The sequence below is a fragment of the Zonotrichia albicollis genome, chromosome 4 (genome assembly GCF_047830755.1).
Source record: "Zonotrichia albicollis isolate bZonAlb1 chromosome 4, bZonAlb1.hap1, whole genome shotgun sequence".
Lineage (NCBI taxonomy): Eukaryota > Metazoa > Chordata > Aves > Passeriformes > Passerellidae > Zonotrichia > Zonotrichia albicollis.
The window spans coordinates 35159727-35169574 of record NC_133822.1 but is presented as its reverse complement, the minus strand read 5'-3'; the positions used below and the strand labels follow the sequence as shown (position 1 = coordinate 35169574).

Genomic DNA, 9848 nt, shown 5'->3' with positions numbered 1-9848 from the left:
AATATATAGAAATACTCATGGGTTTATCAGGGAAGATCCTTATGTTCAAGTTCACTCACATCCCCTAACCTTTTGAGAGTCTGCAACCATTCAAGATAATCAATTGCAAAACTTTGAATGGGAATATTGTAAGTAATTTTGAGGAAAGCTGGAAAGAGGCCAGAAATCTAACCCAAACTATTAGCAGTCACCACCAGACCCTTTTGAATCCATGGAGGAGTCAAAACAAAGGTCCATTCTCTTACCTGCCTTTGTTCATACAAGAACCTACCTTTGCATTTACTTCTCTCCTGCTGGGGTTTGGGCTGCCAAAGAGAGCTCCAAAATGCCTATCAAACAGCCACCTGCTCTTAGCACAGGGTGTGAAACTGAGGAAGAGCCCTTAAAACTCCTCTTTCAAACAGCAAAACTCAAATAATTAAAACATTTTGGAGAATATAAAGAAAGTTGTTCACTTACTTTCCTCAGTTCTAGGACAGGGGCAAATGGAGCAGATGATAATTTAGCTGGATAAGAGTGGGTGGGAGAGGTTGAGGGACCAATTGCTCCCAGAACTTTCATTTCCATGTTATTGTATTAATAATTCAGGTAGTTGCTTATACTAAACCAGTTTTCCCTCAGTTTACTGTAGTATTTCCTCCTATTTACTGCTTTCACCCCTGCTTTCTCTCATGGCCCATTTTATTGTGTGATTCTATGATGGTTGGTGTTTTTAAACTCAGTCATTAAAACCCAGGTTACAGGTTTGTTGAAAGGTAGAAATTATTGGGTAATGTTTCCCTTTTACAAATACCCATTTTATTCCCTCTGATTTGCATTACCAATCAATATGAAGTTCATTTTGCAGCTCCTATTTCTTTGCTCTTAGAGCAAAATCTTTGAAATCTCCCTGTAGACTTAAGGGCTGTGAAGATCAAGGGGCTTCTCTGCAGTTCTGCAAAGATCTTCAGTGATGTTTTAGGAGACTGGAATAATCTACACTACGAAAACACCAAAGGCAAACTGAAGGTTGAAAACCTTGGGTATCCCAATCCCTAGCAAACATGAGCTAGAGGGGATTTCCTTTAAACTCACTTTGGGTCTTTTAAACCTGTGAGATATGGAGGAAGCTTCCTCCTGCCAGAATCTGTGAGTGATGGGATTTCTGCCTTGTTCACTACAGTTACAGCTGCCAAGAGAGAAGAGTAAAAAACAATAGGGAAGAGGTTTACAAACACAGCTTTTGGCAGAACCCTGCATGTTTGTTTGGAAGCTTTTTACAGCTTTCCTGACAGGGATGATCAGCTTTCACTGCATTAACTGTATCTCCCTTGGGTTCTCTGTTCAAGTTAAAAAGAAAGTTCTTGAAGAACTTGTAGGGCACATTTGGGATTCACCTACAACACAACAGAGGTTTGTTTGCAGTTGCTTAATTTAAATTGGATTTCACATCAATTCCTTGAGCAGCTGAGGAACCCCATGTGGACACACTTATTTGCCTTAAGAGTTGTCTAAAATCAGTTCCCAATCGATTTAAGCTCCACTGATCAGATTTAAATATGTACTTAAAAGGTCAACACAACCTTTTGCCTTGATTTAATGAAATTATACTGAAAGCAATGCTTGAGTAAACTGGTGCAGCTCTGTGTAAAAGCTGTCTGAATTAGTGTAATATGGATTGTCAAAAAATGGAGAAACATTTCTCCCCCTTGAATTTTGCAAATTCAATCTCTTGATTGAATGCTAGCAAGATGGAGGCTAATGGAGCTCTCCTCTGACAGAGCCTCATATTGATTTTATCATTAGATATACAAAACAAGTGCCTAATTCAGTAATAGACACGTTTTATGCCTACCTTTAATGGTTCTGATCTAAATTCTTCATATGTACACTTTAGCTCAAAATCATATATATTCCTTCTTCAATATGAAATTCCAAAATGTGGATATGTTTTTGAAATCATGATCATGAAAAGTGTCTTGGGGTGAATCTAGGTAGATATTATCTCTTAAAAAATTAGAGAAATAACAGCATGAAAGAATCACTTATGTTAGGAGCCTATTTCACTGTTTAACAGGTGCAGATATCCATCATAAATTAAGCCTCATTTGTGCTGAGTGGTTGAATTGCTGAGGAATCACTTTATTGGTATGTGAAATATTTACTATGTATAGCTGGACAGATTCCCAGGAATTCTGATGAAACAAATTAATGCACAAGAGAGAACATCCTTTCCTCAAAAGACTTGTGAAATCATAAGCTTTGCTCCTCTCAGTAGCTTGTGAAGCTGTCTGAATTATCTATAGAAATGTAACAAGAATAACTATTAAGAAGGTCTTTTAGATAGAAAATGTTTTCTCTCTCTTCAGGACAGCTGCTGCTATAAACACTAGTATCCAAAATAAAACACACTTATATTTAAATTACGTTTTTCTTCACCCTATGTAGAAATTACCTTTTTCTTACAGAAAGGTGAGAAACCACATGCTGCTTTAAACAATTTCTGATGCCCAAAAGAGAAGAGTGATACTGGAATCACTTCAAAAAGCACATAAACTTAAAATTCAATAACTAACATTTGACTGGGAATTATTTGCATGTGTTCTTTGAATAAGGAGCACTATTTACTAAAATAATTTATTTAGTCAGTTCAGCTGTGGATTTCCATATCTGTGGAACAACCAAAATAATGGTACAAAGGTAGAAGAGACTTCCATTTGTCATCTTAAAATTCCATCTGTAGTATGAGATCTGGGTTTGCTATCAAGAATAATTGACCTTCATGACAAATACAAGCAAATTAAATTCTTAGAGTGTTACAATAGGCAAGGAAAAAAAAAGGACACCAATAGCAGGTTTACACAGACAAGACAAGTTTCAAACAAGTGTAGGCCCCATTCTTTGCAGCTGAGGAGCCATATAAAAAATTCAACCAAAATTAGACAGCAGTAAGGGCCAGTATGAACTGTGCTCTATTAAAAACTAATAATGAGAGCCATAAAAGCTCAAGAATTTACATGGGCAGCCTATAAAATGCTAATGTAACTTACATCAGGGAACTCTGTAGAAACCATCCCTCTGCAAATTCAAAAGTATATGGAAAAAACCATCAAATTATTTCCAGGACCATAAATAATACATGCATACAAATTTGCAGAGTTAATTTTTTTTCTCTCTTTATGATTCACAAGCATATGCCACCAAGATACACATGTAATTTTCAAAGATACATTTCTCTGAGATGAAGTGAGTCCTCTGTCTTACCTGATCAAAACTGCCTCTGAATTTAAATTCAGGGAACCTGAACATGGGTAGTACTAATGGCATTCCATCCTCCAAACACTGGCTATGCAGTGGACTGCTCATACTTCTGGAGGACTTCTATAGAATGGCTGTGAGCAGTTTTATTTTTTAATAGATGATCGTGGCAGTATTTTGCATGCTTTATTCACATTACATGGAAAAGAGTAGGTGTGCAAGGCAGAGTACATATCTGTGTGCTGGCTTGGAATTTATATTGGGGACATTTCAACTTCTGAAGAGTATATAAAATGCAACATTTTTTATTTTTATTTCTTTTTAATTATTATTTTTTAATTTACTATGAGGCACAGAAAACAGATGGAAAGCTGTCAAATCTTTCTTTTTTTCCCAAGAAGATACAAACTGCCCTTATAACAAAGGGATGAAGTGTTTCTCCAGGACTACTGCATGCTTTAGGCTAAACCCATTGCACTAGTTTATTTTAACTAAAATTGCAGAATAAATGAAAAAGCATCTTTTTATTGTAACATTGAGCATTTTAATTAGAAAGGGAGTTGTGGCTTCTGCCATTAGCAGTAGAGCATTCACAGAGATGTGCAGGAAGGACCTTGCGCTCTCACAGAATGGACATTTCCTCCTGTCCCACATGCCCACAACTGACAGGGAGCTGTTTGCCCATCACCCCCTACCAGCACAGCCACAGCCACCCTCACATGGAGAGTGAGCCTTGCAGTGCAGGGGCAGCCCCATCAGCTGGGAGACATTTTTTCCATGATTTGAATGCATCATTAATTCTTAATGTTTCGAATACTCATTGGAGTATGACAGAGAACATCAGTCACTTCCATCAGGACTGGAATTCATGGGAGCAAAAGTCCTTTGCTAACAGCTAAAACATTGCTGGGATAACACTGGAAACACTTGTTCCTATTTCCACAGGCTCAGCAATACTTCAGCTGGCCTTTTTATGAAGAGCAGCTGAGGGTATGATACATACCAGCAGCGTGAACACAAATCACACTTCCACTGGACATGCCAGTTCTAGACTAGTCTAATCTCAGCTCTTTACTTGGGAGATTTTATACCTGAGAGCAATGAAAAGGATGCTTTAAATTGTTATATATTAAACAGCTACAAAATTAATTGCAATTCTTATTTGTTAATTTTAGCTAATCAGTTATCTTCTGCCTAAAATGTTACTCTTTTAAAAAATCTCTTTATTGCATAAAAAACCTAGAAGTAAAGAATTGACATCTTCCTTGCCAGATTTTTATCATAAAAATTGGTTTCAATCTTCTGGTTTATGTAACTAATTCAAAGTTGGTGGAAGAGGATATGATATCTGCAACAAGTATAAATGTCAAGAATGCTTCTATTTTGTGATAAAAGAATACTTTAATGAAAAAATAACACACTAAATAAAGAAGCAAAGGGAAATTGTTGTTCCCTGATGGTGATGACCTCTAATACTTCCTGAAATGGATTAAATATTATCATCAGTCCAGCCACCTCCAGATAAAATGAAATAATGATTTGTGTGCAAGCAGGTTACAAGAGGCTGAATGGAAAAGCCTGAAAAGAGAGTGAAATAAGGACATGACTGGCTTGAGAAGATAGAGAAAATAATGAATTCCAAACAAGCAATAGAAATTATCCATCACTGAGTGCTCAGTTTGCAATTGCCCTGTGATTTAGGCACTTCTCTTGAATTAATTATTGAAGAAAGGAATGTAAGGGTGTATCTGCTTCCCCCTGTTTGAATTGAAAAGGGAAGTGTGCAGAAAAGCACGCGGTGTGTGTACACAGGCTCACAATCCTTCTCTCTCCTTCAGGTGTGAAATAATGTTTCACAGAGACATCCTCCTGGTCAGTGTTTGGGATTGGGACAAGATGCCCACATCAGACCTTCCCCAAAAAATTTTCCAGGGCAAATCCAGGTTATGGGTCCTGTAAAAGATCATCCCTTCTTTTAACTACATTCAGTGGCATTCATATCTTCCAGCATACAATCTGGAGCAAGTTTTCCAGTGGAAATGTTCTGAAAATACCAGGTGATGGGAAGAAAATATTTCTGCCACATTGTATCTCCTATCTGCTAAATCTACTGTAGCCAGATCAATGCAGGTGGCATGGGGAAAAGTTGGAGGTACACCAAGTTTGTATCCTGCCTGTTAGATTCCAAATGTAAAGCAAGAGCAACAAACAATGAAGATTTTAAGGAAAGGCCTTTGCCATTGAGGTGATTAAGGTGATCAAAAGTAACAGAACACACACACAAGGATGGGCCTTTCCTGAAACACCAGATCCTGAATGCAGAATGTCACCCAAAAGGCAGCATTAATTCACAGGATTACTTTCTTTCTTTCTATTTACTCTTCAGGTTTGGAGTTTTCTTTCACTTTGTGTTGGCATGAGTAGTCTGTGATCAAAGCCAGATGATTCAGGGAGTAAAGGGAATACTTAGATAATGTCTGGACGATGCTTGTGTCTTGTACAGTTGCTTATTTTAAGGGAACACACATGATGTCAAAAAGAGGGGCAGGCAGGGCAGGTCCCAGTGTAATATGGATCCAGGTCCAGAGGAGTCACTTTACAGCCCCTTTTGTATCATTACGCTTAATTTTTTAAACACACCAAGATTATGTTAAGTACACAAGGAAAAAGAAAAAAAGAGATGGCACTATTTACCACAAGACTTGATTTTCTTTCTCGTGTTTGTACACATCCAAGATCTTTTCTACCAGAGAAGAGAATCATGCAACACATACATCTCTTCACTGATCATTTTATTTCTTTCCTCTCTGGTTCTTTGTCCTTCTTGCTAAACTGTGAATGGCCCTGTTGTGCAACTCTGTGGACTCAGAAATGTGAATGAATTTCACAGTTGTAGACATTTTCACAGAAGTACAGTCACAGTTCCACTGTCAAGGCTACACTCAACCCAGAGCAGGTTCATTAAACAGATAAAGCTGCTCCTCATCCTCCCTGTAATGCCTGTTCAGGCATTATAGGGGGTGGGGAAAAAAGTGCATAAATTTTTGATGATGGGGTGGTTAACAGCAGGAGCAGATGACTGAAAGAAGCCATTCTCCACCTTCTCCCTCCACAAATCTTCTGATCAAGGCTTGGTGCCTTACTGAGGGGTCTGTTGCTGTCACACACAAACTACCAGGCTCAGCTCTAAATTGAGGAGGTGAAATGCAATGGCTGTAAAAGAAAGGTGCTCAAAGTACTTGATGAAAGATCCCCCTCTTACCCTTTCATTCAGGGTATTAACAGAAAATAGGCAATATTGTGGAGGATTTCAACTCAGTCCTCTATTAGCTTATCAATCATTTAAAAATTGAGTCCTTCAGAAATATGTCATTTGGTGCAATACTTGTCTCAAATGAGCTTAGAAAACAGTTTATCAGTCTCCTAATTTATTATTAAAGTTTAGTCAAATTTCAAAGAGTTGCACACTAGAGGAAAATAGCTTTTATGTCTAATTGCTGAGAATAATTTACAGTTATCAGTTTATTAGGAATTTAAGTTTGTACTATAATCATAATTTCCATTAATTGCTATACTTGTTCAATCGTATATCCCTAAAAACCTAAGTTAGAATGGTACATTTGGGTTCAAAACTCACACAGTTTACAGTTTTAAGCTACAAGAGTAATAATCACATCTTTCTGATAGCACATTCTCACCTCATTCTCATAAAGGCACACCTCAGGTGAGAATCGCAGAATGCTGTCTCCCAAAAAAGCCTCATACTGCACAAAATTATATTATAAAAGTGAAAAAACCCTCTGAAGATGGAAGCAAACTAAGGCTATACAGCAGTGACTTACAGTAAAATACATTAGAGAGATGATGTATTAATTCAAACACAGAGAATTATAAACCTTGGAACTCCAGGGTAAAATTAAATGTCACAAGAAATCCAAACAAAGAACAAAGAAATGAAGAGTCGAATATCTAAACAATCTTAATTATCATTTGAGAAAACATTTTTTAAATCTCTAACTAGCTAGAAGTCACAACACTTGTTTGCCTAATATGTGATGTTTGTGTATAGATATGAATGCACTTGCACAGTTGAAGATGAATGATACCTTTCTACTTCATGGTGTGGAACTGAGAGTTCATGAGAAACCTCTCTTTCTTCTGCAGGAAAAACCAAAAAAAACAAACACAACAAGCCCTTAAAAATTTCTTAATCATCTCCCAGTCCACAAATGTAGAACTATCTCAGTACAAACTGCATGGTTTTGCTTGGTTACAGTCACCACAGTAACACCCATGTAGCTGTTAAACAGCTCATCTTCTGGAAAAAAGAAGAGGAAAAAGCATAAATTAGAAAGCAATATACATACCAGATACTGCAATGCATCACAGGAGTGTCAGTGGCACCACATGGAGCCTGACAATTGGGGAGTGCAACAAGCACACCAGAGGCTACAGCTTCTGCCTCCAGACTGGTTCCTCTGCAAATCCAGGGGGGGAAGAGTTAGAGGACATTTGGAGATTAAAGCCTCTGTGACAGGAGCAGGTGCATGGGGATGTGAGGACATTCCTGAGCTGTCAGTGGGGCCATCCCTGCCTCTCTGTCCTGCTGAGCACAGGGAGACATGAGCAACTGGGGCTGATGGACCATGGGCACAGCTTGAGAGCAGCCAGCCAGACCCAGCTCCACAGCAGAACTGTGGATGTTGGATCAAACCTTGTCTATCCAAGAAGCAATGTTAACATTGTTAAGCAGGTCATGATGACAAATTAGGACAACAGCACAGAAATGCCACCACAAACTTCACAGAGGCCACCCAATAGAAATGGTCATTCTGCCAAGAGGTGGTAAGGAAGAACATTCATAGGTAAGTACCAGGAACACCAGATTTTGTAGACTGGAACAAGATTTGAGAGAATGCTCAAACCCAACCCCCTGCTGTGCCATTAGCAGCTGTGCTTTCTCTGAATGACTCTAATAATTTCCTGGGTGCTCATGGCAGAGATGTAATAGTATTAATTACAGAGGGGCTGGTTGTAGCTCCCGTAGGCAAAACAGATGTTGTATGTTACACTGTCTTAGACTGAAAGAGCAAAGTATATTAACCACAAACTTAAGCACTACCTGAGTAAAATATTCACATGATAAGAGTTTACCTGACTTCTGCTAACTATTTCCTGGTACAAGAGTCAGACCATATAATCTGAACTTGGATCAGTGGCCAATCCTGTTTTGCATTAATATCCCAAAGGCACACAGAGACCAAGCCTTGCTCTGCTGGGAATAAAAAGAAGCTGAACCTCTTTCCCTGTCACAAAATATTGTTCATATTGGCCTAGTTTACTCACAAAAAAAGACTGCAGTGAGCTATTTCCCTGGAAAGAACTGCATTTCTGAAAGTTTTCACTGGAATGCCAAGAACTCCTAGTTGAACCACAGGCTGAGAGTTCTCAGCCTGTGCTGCCATTATATTTCTGCCTAAATTATGAAAAACTGAGAATCCTTTAAAAAGCCACAGGCTCTTTATGGCCCTGGGAGGAAGAAACCCAACACAGAGCTTTAACCATTGTCAGTTCTACCCCCCCACAGCATGTCTGAGACCAGCATCTAAAAAGCTCCCAAACAAACACTGCCCATTGCTCCTGCAGTGCTACCTGTTTGCCCAGCACCCCTGTGGAAGGAATATATTGAAGCCTAGAGTAGACATTCTCACTTCTGACTCTAAAACCAGCTTCTTTGTTAACTTTTTCTTTGTTCAAAAGTCTCATTGTCAGACTTACCCAGACAGGATTTTTTTTCCTTTGCCATTGTTAATGGATAACTCTGTCATGGTTGTTAAAAAGGCATACGTGATATGAGTCAGCAGGTGAAGGTAACACACACATGGAGGAGCTGGAAGTTCTTCCTTGTTCCTTTCTGGCCATCTTCTGAAAAGCCTGGTTTTGGTTAGCCAAATATTGGGTGGTGCTTCAGAGAAACAACCAGGTAGGCTGAGGCATTAGCTGGCCCAGGAAGATAGGGGTTCATTGCTCCACTTGCTGCTAGGGAAGAAGGCTCAGAGCTGCCAGGCAATTCAGGCAGCAAGGCAAACTGAGGAGAACGGAGCTGAAACTGAGCGTCATTGAGCCCAAGGTGCCTCACTGTCTGTTTCAATTATAAATACTGCTTTAAAATGTAATTTGTTGTTATATCTCTTAAATACAGTGACTTTTATGGACCCAGTCTTAGAGCCAGCACTATGACAGTGTCCAAAGGATGATTTTTAATTAAGTGGAGGCTGTGCACACATGTAGGGGGAATATTTAACAGATGTGCTGTAATGATGTCAGAATTATAAACTTAAATGTGCTTTAGATCTGCATACGAATAAAGAGATACCTGTACAGGCTTCTGGACAACGCATTTAAAAGAAATTTAAAGCCCTCAATTTATGTCAGCACAGAGTTTTGCTATCCAATTACATAAAGTATTAGATATCACAATTAAAACATTTTTGTCATTTATCTAATACAGATTTTTTTTCTAAGTTTAACCCTAACTCTTTTCACCTTATGGTAATTCTCCTTGGAGTAATTACTCAATTTCCACAGCAATAATTTGGATAGCATAAGAG

At 38.5% G+C, this 9848-nt stretch overlaps 1 long non-coding RNA gene across 1 annotated transcript in view; it reads left to right on the top strand.

Moving 5' to 3' along the window:
- The window catches only part of LOC141728794 (uncharacterized), a 34620-nt gene that overhangs the window by 6564 nt on the left and 18208 nt on the right, over positions 1-9848 (top strand). The gene's annotated exons all lie outside the window — the stretch shown is intronic.